Below are 16,758 nucleotides of genomic sequence, written 5' to 3'. Positions count from 1 at the left end.
TTAAGACAAACTGGATGAAAGAAAGACAACTCGAATTAGAGGGAAGAAACTAGTAGTGGCTTTTATGATGAGTCAGCCATTCTCATGACTATCAAAGTCAACTAGCAGTGGTCCGTAAGAATCATGAACAGTCTGTACGGTGTGCATATTAGCCCTAGATTTGGATGGGATGGCCATGTGTCTTCCTCTAAAGTCCTCTATTTGAAGGGTTTGTCAGAGGACAGTTCTCTATTCGAAAGCATCCTGTATTTGAAGGAGTGTTGAGTCTAAGACCAGTTTAAAGTTAAGCAAGGAGAGCAAGATCCGTGAAGCCACTCCTCCCCAAAGGGCACCTGGACAGCAGAAAGAGCAGGAATATACAACGCCTAGTCACAGTCTTCCCCCACTGTAACAGGAGCTGTTTTTAATTTTAATTACAGTCCTTGATTCTAATTTTTCATCTCAGTGTATGTTTTATCCCGTGCAAATCTGTGTCCTCTTTTGGGCGACGCATTTGCTCTTTTTCTGACAGTGTGCAACGGGCTACCCTTGTTTCGGAAGGTTCCTGATCATATGGGGGGGGGGGCTGAGCAAGTGCAAATCAGAATGCCCAGAAGCTCTGTACAGACATTTGTCAGTATACATGCCCCTTCCCACATGTTCTGTGTGACCCTGTTGTGTTATCCTCACAGGGCTTACCTTGGGAGCCGATGAAGGAATACTCAGATTTTTCATCACCAAGCTGAAAAATGAGTATGCATTTCACCCTAATCACAGACATAGTATGCGGGGGGGGGGGGAGTACATATGTGCTTGTGTAGAAATATGTTAAACACCTATAGCGGGAATATGTCGATTTGACAGAATATTTGCATCGAGTATAAGAATCTCGGCTGGTGTAAATCAACCTTGTCTACTGCGGGAAACTTCACGCTGCACTCTGCTTTGACAGCTGGGAATCAGGCCCATTGTGTGTACATATTGGTGAGTGGGTATGTGTGTCAATTAGGCTGACATCTTCCATGCTGATGGCTGCCTCTCTGAATGCTGCCAGCAAGAGAAAGGTAGCCGTGTTAAGTAAAGTTGCATGAACCACGGCCTTGTGGGAGACAGGCAGCCAACAAAGAAAGAACGTTAAAATGACTGACACATAAGAATTGTGCTGCTGGAGAGGCCTTTGTCGTGTGCCTGCATGGCCTCATCAGGTTCTCTCCCCCCAGCCCACCGCCCCGCACTTCCCTGAATTTGTTTTGTGGCAGCGATACTTGAAGCTACTGTGGTATGGAGCAGGGGAATCGCAAACCTCTTATGATGGCTTTTCCTTTAATGGCCTTTTCAGATGCCAATAAAACCAATTGATCTGCACCTTAAAAGTGAAAATATATTGAAAAAGAAAAAGAAGAAGTATTCTTTACCATTAAATCAGGTGTTCAACTTTACAATAAAGGAGGCACCTTTGAGAGGCTGGATGGAATAATCAGCAGCCATTTAGAATGCAGGGTTCTTTTGTGTCTTATTAACCTCCACATTAAGAACTTGTAATTTTTGCTTGCATTCCTTCAGGCAACTTAGCACACTGTTCTCTCCACCCCCCCCTTTATTAAAAAATTGTCAGAGCTAGCACCCTTTCAGTCTATCATCAGAGAAGACACACACACACATGCATTCACACAAACGAACTTCTGAATGATCATTGTTAAAAATAAGTGGCGGGTATGATTAAGAGTTAATGATATCAAATACCAAGCATAGAAAGCAGCACATATGATATTAAGAAAACATGGTATTTAATTTCAGTGAGTGATGTTTTTCTCGCTCTGTGTGGTGAGGGACTGCAGCATTAATGGAAATTCAAATGCTAGCCTCAGTCTCCTACTAAAAAAAGAAAGGGTTATTATTTAATGGGCTATAGAGTAGCCAATTTTTGGAGACAACTCTTTTTGCTCCTAGAGAAGCACATGCTGGGTTGTTTAGCTAATTTCCTTTAGAAAGAATGGAGGATTCAATCTTTATTTTTCTTCCCGGAAGCAAAATCACATCGGTTTGCAGAGCCACGGTGGCAGATATCATATCCCCTGATCAAAAGTTGGAGAAGTGGAAACAATCGTTACAACCTTGATCAGTGGGAGTAATCTGGTAGAGGGATTAATCATAACATGGTGCCTATCAGTTGCCCCTAACACTTCCATTCTACCCTGGTCTGGATTACTGCTAAAGTAGCTGAGGGGGAAAAGGTCAACAAATGGTTGCCTGTTGTAGAAGCATGGAAAAGACTGGAGGCATTTCACTGTTTAGGCTTCAGTTCAAAATATCTGCTTTCATGACTTTCAGCTTTGTTACCAACTTACCGTTAATAAGGTTCACCCAGTGCAGACTCTTTTGACTCTTTTTCTCTCACTGTCCTCACCTGTCAGTCCTCTCTTCATCAACTATATTTATTACAATCAAGCCCTGTCAACTGTCACAGCTTACATACAGACTGCCGGTAAATATGTCTTTCCAGTCATTAGACATTCCTTTCAGTCACCTTGGGATTTCTACCTTGTCTATCTCACTCCAAAAAAACTTTTGTTCAGAAGTATTAAACTCCCACAGAGCAGTGTCAGCTTGGGGCCATTACTGTAGGAAGTGACAGAAAACACCAAACTGTCACTCATTAAGGATCCGGTTTTTCCAGGAGTTGATGCAAGTCAGTCTTAGCCCCCCAAAATGAATCATGATTTATTTAATATATTTGCTTCTACAAGTGTCAGCTCATCAGCTTAAAATGTTTCTCCTTTAACTCTATTGAGGCCTGTACAGCAAGTTGGCTTTGAAACAGATTTTTTTCTTCTTCTCTTGCTCTAAGGCTTCATAATTAAAACAGAGTAGAGAACAGTCGAGATTTTGCTCCATGGCTGCACTTAGTGGCCCTTGGTTTTATAATTATATGTACAAAGCATTTCTGTTAAAATTAGAGCCGGACACACTTGGGAAAAGACCTCCTGGTGAGTGAGTTCCTTTTATGCCAGGCTCCTAAATCCAGGGTAAGATAAATTATCAGTCCATGGACAGGTTTAAGGTGAGAAAAACAATTAGGAAAGCAAGGTAGGAGGAAACCCCATTTCCCTCTAATTATGCGGTGAAGTATTGCTCTAATGGATCCCTATTCCCAACCCACCTGAAGCAAAGCGGTAAAGGTGAATTCACTTCTGCACTTGTTCTTGCCGCATGAAGATCGTCTTTCTTACTCTTTTCCTTTGTGTGTAAGGAACTAGGCAAGTTTTTTTTAAAAAAAGAAAACATTCCAAAACAGTTTTCTTCACAAGAAGCATATGTCAGAAATAATTTGTACTTGGAATAAAATTTTAAAAGATGGTGGTAAATTTTTCTCCCTAGGAAAAAAAATTAAGTAATTTTTCAGAATTAGGTTTAATGTATGTAATTCCTCCCCATCCTCAAAAGGACGAGGAGGGGGGAGAGAGAGAGAGAGAGAAAGAGGATATAGACTGCAGCGGGGCATTCTGGAAGCTGGAAACAACAGAACTGTGAATAATTATCTGGAGGAGAAGCAAAAGTGAAAAAGCAGGAGGCAGCATTTGAAAGCAACAAGGGAAGCAATAAAATGCTGAGTGAATGGGGAGCGCAAGGGGGCAAGGGGAAAACAGAAATCTTAAGGAAACTGGATGTGTAGCTTGTATGATCAGGGAATGAAATGTGTTCTGTGTTAACTCTCTGAGGCTGTAGTCCTATACACATTGTAAATGGCAGTAAGCCCTATTGAAAACAGTGGGGTTTACTTGTGAATCTACAGGCATAGGGTTGTGCAATGAGATTAGCAAACCAGAATTAGGAATCTAGAAGTTAAAAGAGTAGTGCAATAGACACAAGATAATATCACCAAGGCAACTATCTGTAAACAAACAATAAATGGTCATGAAATGGCTAAAGTAGTTTCTTTCCAAAATAGGTTTTATCTTAAATAATCTCAAACACAGTAAATAAAGAGTCCACTTGTAATATATCAGTGGTTCAGTGCTCAGACGTCACTCGTTTCGTCCCCAAAGGGCTTAGTCATTGAGCTTTGTAGTAAATAATATACAACAGAAGACAGTATATAAACAGCTTAAAGCAGGGGTGTATCTGTGTCCATCGGGAGGAACATAGAAAGAGGATGGTGTCCTTCAGTTTGTTAACCCTCCTAGTTTGGAAAGAAACTACTGTCGCCATTTTATGGGCATTTATTTTTTCAAGTACTGGTTGTGCCAATGCTACACTCAGTCCCAAGTTCTTCAGTGTGGTGTAGTGGTTAAGAGCGGTAGTCACGTAACCTGGGGAACCGGGTTTGCCTCCCCGCTCCTCCAGATGCAGCTGCTGGGTGACCTTGGGCCAGTCACACTTCTTTGATGTCTCTCAGCCCCACTCACCTCACAGAGTGTTTGTTATGGGGGAGGAAGGGAAAGGAGAATGTTAGCCGCTTTGAGACTCCTTAAAGGGGGTGAAAGGCGGGATATCAAATCCAAACGCTTCTTCTTCTTCATTGGTATTTTCTACTAGATAGACCCTGGTTCAAGATTTAGGGACCCCAACATGGTATAATCACCATTTGGTGGACAAGCTGCCCATCTCCAAGCTTGTCAAGGTACCAGCATTGTTCAGTCAAACTCGTGTTAAAGCTCTGTGGCGATCACACAGGGCCCCCGGACGTTTGATGGTCTATTAACCCTGTGCCACCACTGTGATTGCTTTCTTCGCTGCTACCACCCCGTTTCTCACGGGGACACACGGAGTCCAGACAGTTGTTAACATAAACAAATAATCAAGTTTATTTTTAAATGCAGGAACAAGCGTATGGTTTCAGTTTATTTTACTCTTGTCAGTTTCTTAATCTTAATTCCTAACAACTCCAAGCTGATTATTCCAACTATCTATCTGATTCCACCTGACAATTCCTCTCACTCTCTCACAATACAACTCTATCAACCCGCACCTAATCCTCCCTCTTCCTTCTTCAACTCCCAAACCTCAACTGACTTTCAAAACCTCCCACTCTAACTTTTACTCCCCCCTTGCATTCTCACTGGCCAATCACATCACACTCATTTTAACTCTTTCCTTATGACCCACCTAGGAGGCAAACGCCACAAGCTCATTCTTACAGTCTTTCAAACACATGGGAGCCATAAGCTTTGGTCTGCTAGGGTGGACTTTGCTTTCTCACAAAAGGTCATATCAGAGCTACCTGGTTTTTGCTGCATATGAGCAGAGCTCACCTGTATCAACTATTTGCACTTAATTATAACCACAGCTTGTCAGCATCAGCAGTCATATCATATATGTTTTTTGGAACTCACAGACTGCCATGGCTCCAAAGGTTATGAGAAATATTACTTGATTTCTATAACTTGGTAACTGGAAAAGCCAATGCTCGTTGGGTATAGAGGTTGTCAGTATATTTCCAGAAACAGAATGTTAGAACAGACATGATGGTATTGTGTGTTGTTGTTTTTTAAAAAAATAATAATCACTACGAGACTTATTAAGCAAGCTTCAGGTAGCAATGTGCAGGGTTGCCAGAAAATACTAGTTTTTGTTGTGTATAGTCATAAGAACTTATGATAGTGAACTAATCAAGAAAAACATGGTATTACAGGTGTTCAGAAAGGAAGCCCAGAGCAACATCAAACCCTTTCCCAAAGATGTGAGAAAGTCCAACAGTAGAAGTATAAACAAGCTATATCTGCATTCTCTGATCTTTATTCAATGTTCCACTAATGCACTATTAGCAACCTTAAGCTATTTCTCTGAACTGAACAATATAGCACAGATGTTACACGTCACCTACTTTTAAATCTAATTGAATGCCATGCGTAGGGAAGCTTTAGACCAGGTTAAGTAAATGTTCCCATGATGACTGTAGTGGCAACATAATTATACAGAACGTACCCAACAAAGAAAATAAGCATTGTTATGAATTCAATGAGGAGGGGTGGAATCAAGGGAGCCTCAAGGTTAAATGAGAAATGGATGGGATGGGAACTAAAAAAAAGAGAGAGAGAGAGAGGTAAACAAGCAAAATCTTTTGGCATAATTTTGAAAGTAATGGAAAACAGTTTTATTTTGCAGGTGTGCAGAAAGCACTCTTCGGCATTTTGCCATCTCGTACTCTGGCTTCCAGTTCCTTTTATCAAGAGGCCTTTGACTGAAGTCTCAATTGTCTTTGGAAAGAAAGGATAAAATGCTACATGAATAGCTTAAGTGATAGTTTGTAACATCTTGGCTGCAGCAAGAAAAAGGCAGGGTAATGGGTTTGTACACTAAATAACATGGGAATTAAAACACATAGTAATCAAGAGCGAGGAAACGAGAAAGGTAAAAGCCTTGATCTTCTATCAGCCAAGTTGATTTTACAAATGGAATTCGCAAAATTTGTAGAATTGTTTAGATTAATAATTTCACATGTGTTAGCATACACTGGGGGTCAAGCTGGCCATACTGTCCATTTTGTAGGCCTATTGATCCAATCTATTTTCAACTTTTAGTCTTCAGGTGAAGGTGATGGAGCACCCATAGGGTGAAAGGTAGGAATGCATGAGAAAGGATGGGAATCTTTGCCATCTCAGCATCCTTTGTGCATCTGCTAGAAATGTCTATTATTATTATTATTATTATTATTATTATTATTATTATTATTATTAATTTGTACCCTGACCATCTGACCAAGCTGCCCCTGCCACTCTGGGCAGCTTCTAATTTATATAAGAGCATAATAAAACTTTAAACCCTAAAAAGCTTCCCTATACAGGGCTGCCTTCAGATGCCTTCTAAAGGTTATATAGTTACTCATCTCCTTGACATCTGATGGGAGGGCCCTGAGAACAAGTTGAGTGTTATCACAAGACCCATTGCCTGTCAGTTAAGCCCCTGAGACCTTGTTATTCATCAAGACATCCTCTGTCTCATAGGGCACACCTGCAGAAAAATCTTAAGGCTGCAGTGAAGTGAAGAATGTTGTCTAGAAGAAGGAGCAATAGGGCACCAGAGAACCATGCACTAAAATAGTTACTAGCCCTAAATGGCAATGATCCTCAAGCTGCATGTCAAGGCACAAAGGCTGTCTACCCAGTCCCATTTCCGCTGCATCCAGCCCACTCTCACTGCTGCATTGGGAAGCAGTGTACAAATGACATTAGGCAGAAGCCATATCTATCCTGAATATGAAAGAATGCATTTTCCCCAAAACCAGTTTTGATCTGGATTGAGAAAAAGAATTATCTAGCTGTATTTTAAGCTGGTAATGTGTACAGATAAATCTCTGCTGCCATTATATCTTAAGTGTGCGTTCTCCACAGTAGTGGTAAGCTGTTATCCCCACCTTCATGCTTAAGTCCTATTTAATGTGCATATTAGGCAAAAAATTAGATTTAGAACCATCTAGACCAGCATCTAGACGCGGGTGGTGCTGTGGGTAAAACCTCAGCGCCTAGGACTTGCTGATCGTCAGGTTGGCGGTTCGAATCCCCGCGGTGGGGTGCGCTCCTGTCGTTCAGTCCCAGCGCCTGCCAACCTAGCAGTTCGAAAGCACCCCCGGGTGCAAGTAGATAAATAGGGACCGCTTACCAGCAGGAAGGTAAATGGCGTTCCGTGTGCTGCGCTGGCTCGCCAGATGCAGCTTGTCACGCTGGCCACGTGACCCAGAAGTGTCTGCGGACAGCGCTGACTCCCGTCCTATAGAGTGAGATGAACGCACAACCCTAGAGTCTGGCAAGACTGGCCCGTACGGGCAGGGGTACCTTTACCTTTACCTTAGACCAGCATTCTGTTCTCAGTGGGGATGTGAAGGGGCTACCATGTACTGGCTCCAGGGCCACAAAAGAAGCTTCAGAAGTGGCCTGAAAAGACTTAGACATGCCCGTCTCCTCAGCTCCAGTTCCCCCCTCCAAAATGTAATGGTAACATTGACCTGCCTTATAGGAACTGACACTACTACTCACATAATATACATGAAGTGCTTATCATGGAGGGTGAGGGTATCAGCAGCAGCTCACCACAATGGCTATGTTCTGCCCCAACTCTCGGGAAGTGTACCTCTGAACACCAATTGCTGGGAATCCCAAGTAGGGAAAGGGCCGTGTTGCTCAGGTCCTGCTTATGGGCTTTCCACAGGCATCTGGTTGCCCACTGAGAACATGTGGGAAGAGCCCACAATGCCAGGGGCGTAGCTAGCCGCTTGGGTGCCTGGTGCGACACGCACGCCCTGCAGCCGGGGACGGGGCGAGTGGCCCATGGGGGCGCTGCGTGCTGCATGGAGCCTCTCTGCAACCTCCCCCTCAGCTGTAGGGCGGCTGAGGGAGAGGCGGTGAGCAAACGCAAGCTCCACACTGCCGTTTCAGGCAGGCCCGAGCCTGCTGGCGCTCAAGCCATCACGTCACTCCCAGGAGAGACGCGTGGCTAAGGCCTCATGGTAAGTGCCGGCCCCCACGGTGTGGCGCCCAGTGCCAGCCGTGTTTCATTGCGTTTGTTGACTGAACTAAAAAGTTCCGTGAGCCCAATTTATTTATTTTTTAAAAAATTAACTCATATTTTTGTCATTTTGTCACCCTCCCCCGCAGTGATGACACCCGGGGTGACCCGCACCCACAGCACCCCCCTTTCTCCGCCACTGCACAATGAATCTGCTTTGTTGGCCAAGCTTTAGAGATCCCACTTTACCAACTTCTCCCAAGTGGTCCACGTTTTCTGGTGTTACCTAGGTAATGCAGAGAAGGACAAGCTCATTGCAGCTTCCACACCATGGAAGCAGTGTCAGACCACACACACACACACACACACACACACACACACACCAAGGTTATGGTTGAGATGACATCATTTATATAAACATGCCATAAATGCAGAAATGACTGTTCCTCAAACAGTAAAGCAGTTCTGTTTCCTAACCTCTTAATGCCATTCCCCTTCCCCCATTTAATATTTGTGCTTGTGCTTTCCCATCCCAAACGGGCCTGATGATTCCTTTTCCATAAGTTTGCATCAGCTTCCGCTGGCTTAAGCCACGTGCTGCAGGATGAGGAAAAATATTAAAATCAGAAAGATTCCCCTTGCACCACCCCCCACCCCATCCTCAGCTATTATTCTAGTTTAAATTACTATAGCTCTATACATCTGGTTCAGGTCATTCAAAACGACTCAGGTTCTCATTCCTTGTTTCCCTCAGGGACAACTTCTCTCAGTCTCACTGAGGAAAATGACCCTCATGCCATCAGGATTGGGCCTTGAGAAGTCCCCAAAGCCTCATCTGGAATGAGAATACCCAGCTGGGTTTTGAACTTATTGCATCAGAGACCAGTAGGTCACTGCATTAATCAGGAACTCTTAAATCCGGTGAGATACTTTGTTGGGAACTGTTACAGGGTTCTGGCTAGTCTTAACTATAATTTTAAAGACATTAGCCTTTTTTTAAAAAAAAAGGCTATTTCCCATTCCTTCAAACTTTATGCCTACTTAAACGTTCTTTTCCGTTTCCTTCATGCTGGATGATTTGTAATTGACACATATTACTTTACATCTTTGGCCTACTTTGCCTAAGAGAACTATTTGACTGGCTGCATTCGTTATTACCGTCATTACTATTATTCTAGTTTACATTTTTAATGCTATGTGCTAAACATCTCTCCCCCACAAACAGTGATATGCCCCCCTTTAGTTTTCTTTTATAACATATTCAGCATTTTTTTTTCCTGGGACATAATTAAAACATCAAACAGTTTTCATGCTGGTTATGCTAAATTCTGAGAACTGGAGTCTGCCAGTGTTATTGAAAATTAAAATGTACTATTCTTATGCATATTTAGAATGACCTTAAATAACGATCGAAAATGGGTTTGTAGTCCATCATGTAAGATTGCCCCACAATTCTAAAATACCTGAATTAAAGAATGTCTCTAATTGGTAGCAGGAGGATTCTTGATAAAAAAAAATATAAAATATGTATTTTTGTTCACTATTTTCTCAGGCTTAATATGCCTAATTTTCCCATGCAACTTTATCCCTAAGGAAAAATAAAGAAGAAAAACCCATTACCAATACATGAAGTTGAACAGCCCTCTCTCTCTCCCCCCCCCCCCTCTCATTCTCTTAAGATGTAATTGCTATCAAGGAGACTGGCAGCTGGGTAATTTTAGTTCAAATGAGTACATAGCCTGAAAAAGGAGGTAAATCAGCCTCCATAGGTCTGAAATTAGATCCCACTGTGGGTTTAAGTTCAGAAAATAAATGTACAGTATGCTCATAAAGGATGTTCCATAGAATGCAAGGCCTGGCAGATCCAAGCGGATGAAATGCAAAGTTGGGTGGAGTAGGCGCATACGGTGCTGGTCTATAGCAGGGGTTCTGCTTTTGCAGGATTATTCTGGTAATCTGGCACTGCCTGACATGCAAATAGGTGTAATTGTTGTGTGTATCACTATCACATTAGCCTATTGTTCCACCTCATAATTTAGAAAAGCAACCCCATGCCTGTTTTCCTGAGCCGCAGATAAAGATAGTGAGTGAAACCAGTAGCCTCTCTATATCGCCTTGAGCTCTGTAACGTAAGGGGCAAAGGAGGGATATCAATATAATAGAACAACATTGTGCTGCACCATCTCTAGAATGTGTACTTTATTCTCTGGGAATGAATTGACCTATTTTACTTAAGTCCATAAAAGAGCTGCACACTATTTTTTTTAATTTATTTTAGTTTATTTTTACAAAGATCAGAGAAGGTGAATGAGAGTAGGCTATTTTGTTCATGTTATTGGAATTTTCCCCCTACAGTTTTATTTGTTAAATAAACAAATATATTTTTGTTGTTGTTTAGTCGTTTAGTCGTGTCCGACTCTTCGTGACCCCATGGACCAGAGCACACCAGACACCCCTGTCTTCCACTGCCTCCCACAGTTTGGTCAAACTCATGTTAGTAGCTTCAAGAACACTGCCCAACCATCTCGTCCTCTGTCATCCCCTTCTCCTTGTGCCCTCCATCTTTCCCAACATCAGGATCTTTTCCAGGGAGTCTTCTCTTCTCATGAGGTGGCCAAAGTATTGGAGCCTCAGCTTTAGGATCTGTCCTTCCAGTGAGCATTCAGGGCTGATTTCCTTAAGAATGAATAGGTTTGATCTTCTTGCAGTCCACGGGACTCTCAAGAGTCTCCTCCACTCCTTCATGGCTCACTGCCTTGTCGTGGCGAAGGGGCTTGAATAACTCAGAGAAGCTATGAGCTATGCCATGCAGGGCCACCCAAGACGGACAGATCATAGTGGAGAGTTTTGACTAAACGTGATCCACCTGGAACAGGAACTGGCAAGCCACTCCAGTATCCCTGCCAAGAAAACTCCATGGACAAAACAACAGGCATATAAAAATATATTTTACAAATCAACAAATATATTTTATATCCCACCCTTCCTCTTAAAGATGAATTTGCATAATAGATATGTGCACCATTGGGTGGCAGAACTGCCTAACTGCATTACAAGAGCCCTGGGGATTCCCCCTCAGTAGTGGCACATGCATTGGGACAGAGCCACCAAACCAACTTTCCAGCACTGGAATCCGACACTGAGGTCCAGCGCTGAGAGCCTTCTAGCAGTTCCCTCACTGCGAGAAGCAAAGTTACAGGGAACCAGGCAGAGGGCCTTCTCGGTAGTGGCACCCGCCCTGTGGAACACCCTCCCATCAAATGTCAAAGAAATTAACAACTATCTGACTTTGAGAAGACATCTAAAGGCAGCCCTGTTTAGGGAAGCTTTTAATATCTGATGAATTATTGTATTTTAATGTTTTATTGGAAGCCGCCCTGAGTGGCTGGGGAAACCCAGCCAGATGGGCAGGGTATAAAAAAATTATTACTGGATGGGCTTCAGGTAGGGTGACAGTGGGGTTGGGGTCATGTGGGTGCACCAGTGGGAGAACTGGGGGGCGGGGAGCGGATCCCAGTAGTTGTACTGTGCAGTGATATAGAAGTAAGTAAGTGCGGGTGGCACTGTGGTCTAAACCACTGAGCCTAGGACTTGCCGATCGGAAGGTTGGCAGTTCGAATCCCCGTGACGGGGTGAGCTCCCGTTGCTCGGTCCCTGCTCCTGCCAACCTAGCAGTTTGAAAGCACGTCAAAGTGCAAGTAGATAAATAGGTGCCGCTCCAGTGGAAGGTAAATGGCATTTCCGTGCGCTGCTTTGCTATCGCCAGAAGCGGCTTAGTCATGCTGGCCACTTGACCCGTAAATACTGTCTGCAGGCAAACACTGGCTCCCTCAGCCAGCAAAGTGAGATGAGCGCCGCAACCCCAGAGTCGTTTGCGACTGAACTGTCAGGGGTCCTTTACCTTTTTAAGCACCTAAGAGGAAAGAGTTCCTGTCCTGCACACTGAGTGTGGAGATCAACCAAATGCAATGTTCCACATTGAATCTGATGGCATAATGGAATTTGTTTCTCAATACATCCAATTCGCTTTACATATCCGCATACGATTTCCTTCATAATGACATTGTAGATTGATGCCGTAACCCTTGAAAATAATACATCAATATTACAATGTATTCCAGATGGGGATACTGATGCTTAAGAGACTGCAGCCCATAATGTTCATGGCCACACAAGGATTGGGTGGAGCCCAGGTCCAAGGTTTTCCATGTTAGATAACACCAGCCTTTTAAAGACAACTGGAGGGTTCATTCACTTGCTCCCCTCACTTCTGGGCCTTTAGAGGAGAAATCACTGAAAAGGAAAGAGTTGCAGAAAAAATGCCAAGCATCTCTCTTAAGCTGAGGAACTCAAAATTCACTATGTATGCCGAGGTAAAAACATAACCCAGAGTAGTCCCTGGAGTCTAAAAAATTTCTCTCATTACACAGGGTTCAAAGACAATGTGAGCTGTGTAGCGCAGCTGAAAGTGTCTGCATAAAGGAGTGCTTTATGATGTTGTTTTGTTTCTGACTTGCCTTTACCTGGGCTATCTAAAGACATTGTTTGAGGCTAAGGAAAAAAATATGAATAATGTTGGGCCTTGAGATCAAAAAGGATTCTTATTATCACAGTTGTTAGTCACCAGTATCCCAGGTGGATCTGTTCATTTTTTTTAAAGCGACACTGAGAAGCAGGCTGTATTAAGTAGAGTTCCTTTTCAAATTTTATTTCATATTTCCAGGAGTTTGTTCTCGATTTTTTGAAGATGCTGGAAGCTTTTTGATGTTGCAAAACCAATCATAGCAGGCAAAAGACAAATTTAAATGTGAGATAAAACCAGTTTTACATACCTAGATAGGAAGGCAACCCTTGAACAAATTACTTGCTGGCTTTGCAGTGACTCTATTCCTTTATACAATGAAATGGTTGACAATATGAAGGAAATAGAATATTAGGACTGGAAACATTGCTGGTTGATTGGAGTGCTTGTTACTTACTACTAATTCATGTGAGTCAATGAAAACTGGTATTTTGATTATTTCAATAAGCAAACATGAAGCAATATGTAATTTGAAAATATAGTTCTATATATCTTAATCAGCACAAAGATTAGGATGCCTAACTCCTTTTATTCTTTGGGATTCTTCAGATGAAACACTAAACCGTGGTTTGCTAATATTTGAAAAACTTAGAATGTGCCTTGGGCTACACACCTTCCTTTGCCTCCTCGTTTGCTTGCATGTTACAGTGCTCTCCTTCCTTCCCAGTATGAGGACAGGACAAGCCATAAGAAGAAGAAAAAGAAGAAGAAGAAGAAGAAGAAGAAGAAGAAGAAGAAGAAGAAGAAGAAGAAGAAGAAGAAGAAGAAGAAGAAGGAGGAGGTCCATTTGGCTGGGTTCCCCCAGCCACTCTGGGCAACTGCCAACCGAATGTTAAAAGCACAATACAGCATTAAACATTAAAAACTTCCTTAAACAGGGCTGCCTTCTGATGTCTTCTAAAAGTCAGATAGTTGTTTATTTCCTTGACATCTGATGGGAGGGCATTCCACAGGGCGGGCACCACTACCGAGAAGGCCCTCTGCCTGATCCCCTAACCTCACTTCTCACAGTGAGGGAACCGGCAGAAGGCCCTCGGAGCTGGACCTCAGTTGAACAATGGGGGTGGAGATGCTCCTTCAGGTATACTGTTTATCCCTTTATTTCTCCCTTTAAATGTTTCTTCTTTGCTTTTTCTTCTATTTGCCTCTTTCATTATTTTTCCTGTTCTGCTTTCTCTTTTATCCAGGTTTTCCTCCACTCTCCTCTCCCTCTTTTGGGAGAGTCCTCAGGGCTGAGAGAGACCCCTGTCTAAAACACAGCCACTTCTTTTCAGAATAGACAATGCTGAGCTGCATGAAGAAACCATCTGACTCATAGACAACTTCCTATGTTCCTATGTTTTCTTTTCAAAATCCTCTTCCCCATTTTTGTGGCCTCTCTTTTTGATAATCCACAAATGTTCCTGTATTGAGAACTGAAATTTGGGCAAAAAAATGAACTTTGACAAGAGGAGGCATTTATGCTGCATTTGAAGTCTTCCCGGCACATCTCATAAACTTAGTCAAAGAGACAATCTAACGAGGTGAGTTGTCTCTTTATTTCCCTTCACAAGTGGCCTTACATACTCTTATTCCGAAAGGTCTACATTCGGAATGCAATGTAACTAAATCAAGATGAAGTGTTTGGAGGAAACCTGCAACGTTGAAATTAATGCTCCTTCACAAGACAACACCATCTTGAAGAGCCTAATTTTCATTCAGTTGAGTAGATTGTTTAGCATCTGAATCACATCATCATTCAGTTGACCCTTGGTTCTGAAGTGAGGTATCTAGTTTGAAAGAATGCAATTAGCTCAAGGATTTCCTTGTTGTTGTTGTTGTTGTTGTTGTTTTTAAGCCACATTGGTTTATGAAAAGTTACGTGTTGCTTCTTCCAATGGCATTCATTCTTCAGAAGCTGAAGAGCCATTTCTCCTTGACAGATACTGTCAAGAGCTGAAACAAGACGTGCAAACAAGTCATTGCTAGAAGCTAAGGGTAAATGTAACAAACAATGAAAGAATTCACCAACACAACTATTTTAAGTGTTATTTTAAGCCTTTTAGAGACAGTTTAACAGTGCCAAATCTTTGCAAATAGCCCCTCACTATCAAAAGATTATTTGTCACTGGTCTATGTCCATAGAACTCCACACCACCTTTCGCTTCTGGCACAAAGGCCGTCACAGATAAAACATCCTGATGTACAGCACCCCAGCAGCTCTCCCTGTGCTGGCATATCTCCAAATGCATAATTTGGCTCTCAAACTAATATCCGTGAAGGAAACTCCGAAAGCTACAAAGACAAAACTCCCAACGAGAACTCTCAATATTTGGTTCCTTGTCCAACCAAGCAAGGCTCATTGAAAAAGAAGCACATAAATCCATAAAGTCTAAGGACGAAGCCAAACACAATATAGTGCCCAACTTGGCTTAAGAGATGTGGCTGTATAAGCACCTGAAAGCAATCAGTGCCAATGAACTCTGGTAGGTCTGAGAGGACAAATTACTCTGACGATCAGATGAGCTCTGGCCAGAAGAAAAGAAAACATTTGCAAACAATCCAAGGTCTGTTTTCATCTGCTCTGGCAAGACTTTGACCCCCAGCAGAACTTTTACCTCAGGGATGGGAAACATCGGGCCCAGGAGCTGAATGAAGGCCTTCAGGCCTCTTGGGACACTGCCCCAGGCCAGACCCTCTCCAGCCACACACTTCACTAGTCCTGCTTCACACCATCTTAGGGTCTTTTTGCCAAGCTAGAAGGTGTCCTTCAACTCTGGTGGGGAATAGAAAGGGTTTGGGTGTGTAGAAACTGGCCTGCTGTACAAAGGTGAAATTTACATTAGTTGCTTCACCAACCTTTGCCTCTAGCTCTGCCTACCAGGTGCCCCCTAGAAGGTTACTCAAGAGCGAATGTGGCCCTTTGGCTGAAAAAGATTCCCCACTCCTGACTGACCCATCGATATCCACAACAATATACGTAAAGGGAAGCAGCAAATGGGTTATTACAGAGGTCAGGACATTAATACAGAAGGTTCTGACTATCTTGCATGTGTTTCTTTTTAATACTGATGTTCTCGATGCTGTTGCTGATAAATTTGAATAGTGCTTTAGGAAAAATTCAAAGCTCTCCTCCTTAGCTAACCTTTTTACTAGGGACTAGCTATTTTCCACTCTATGGTGTGTATATAATGTTATCTCACTATGCCTCTGAATGCCATTTGCTATGGATCGTGGGTGGGAAAGTCCTGTTATAGGATGGAGGTGGTAGCTGAGATGTCATGTTTGGGTCCCCTCCTAGTATGTGGTGTTATGCCTATGTGATGGGATTCTGCAGAAAAATGAATTCCTCAAACCAGTCTCTTTGTTAAATTAATGGCTCTATTCATTAAGTATTTCTCTGTATGACAATAGGGGTTGTCCAGGTACTGGCATGCTGCCATAGAAATTAGTAGCCAATGATGCTTCCAGAAGATGGGGGCAGACCTTCCACCCTCACATGGATGTAGGCCAGGGAACAGTCTTGTCTTGTCTTGTGCAGATGTTGGGAAGAAACACAGAGGCTTAACTTGTGCTGAATCTATAGCTATGGCTAGAAACATAATTGGGGAGGAAGAACTGCAATCTTCAGGGTTAGCATAATAACACACCTGGTTCTCCTAAGCCTGTTGATACCTTCCACTTTTGCATAAGTGGTGCCATTTAGCTATGTAAGGAATGACACACACACACACACACACACACAATGTAGGTGTCATTTATAAACTTAGTGGGTG

Source organism: Podarcis muralis, chromosome 6 (assembly GCF_964188315.1).
Source record: "Podarcis muralis chromosome 6, rPodMur119.hap1.1, whole genome shotgun sequence".
In the NCBI taxonomy this organism is placed as follows: domain Eukaryota; kingdom Metazoa; phylum Chordata; class Lepidosauria; order Squamata; family Lacertidae; genus Podarcis; species Podarcis muralis.
The sequence above is the reverse complement of the archived record's forward strand: the minus strand, read 5'-3'. Positions refer to the sequence as shown.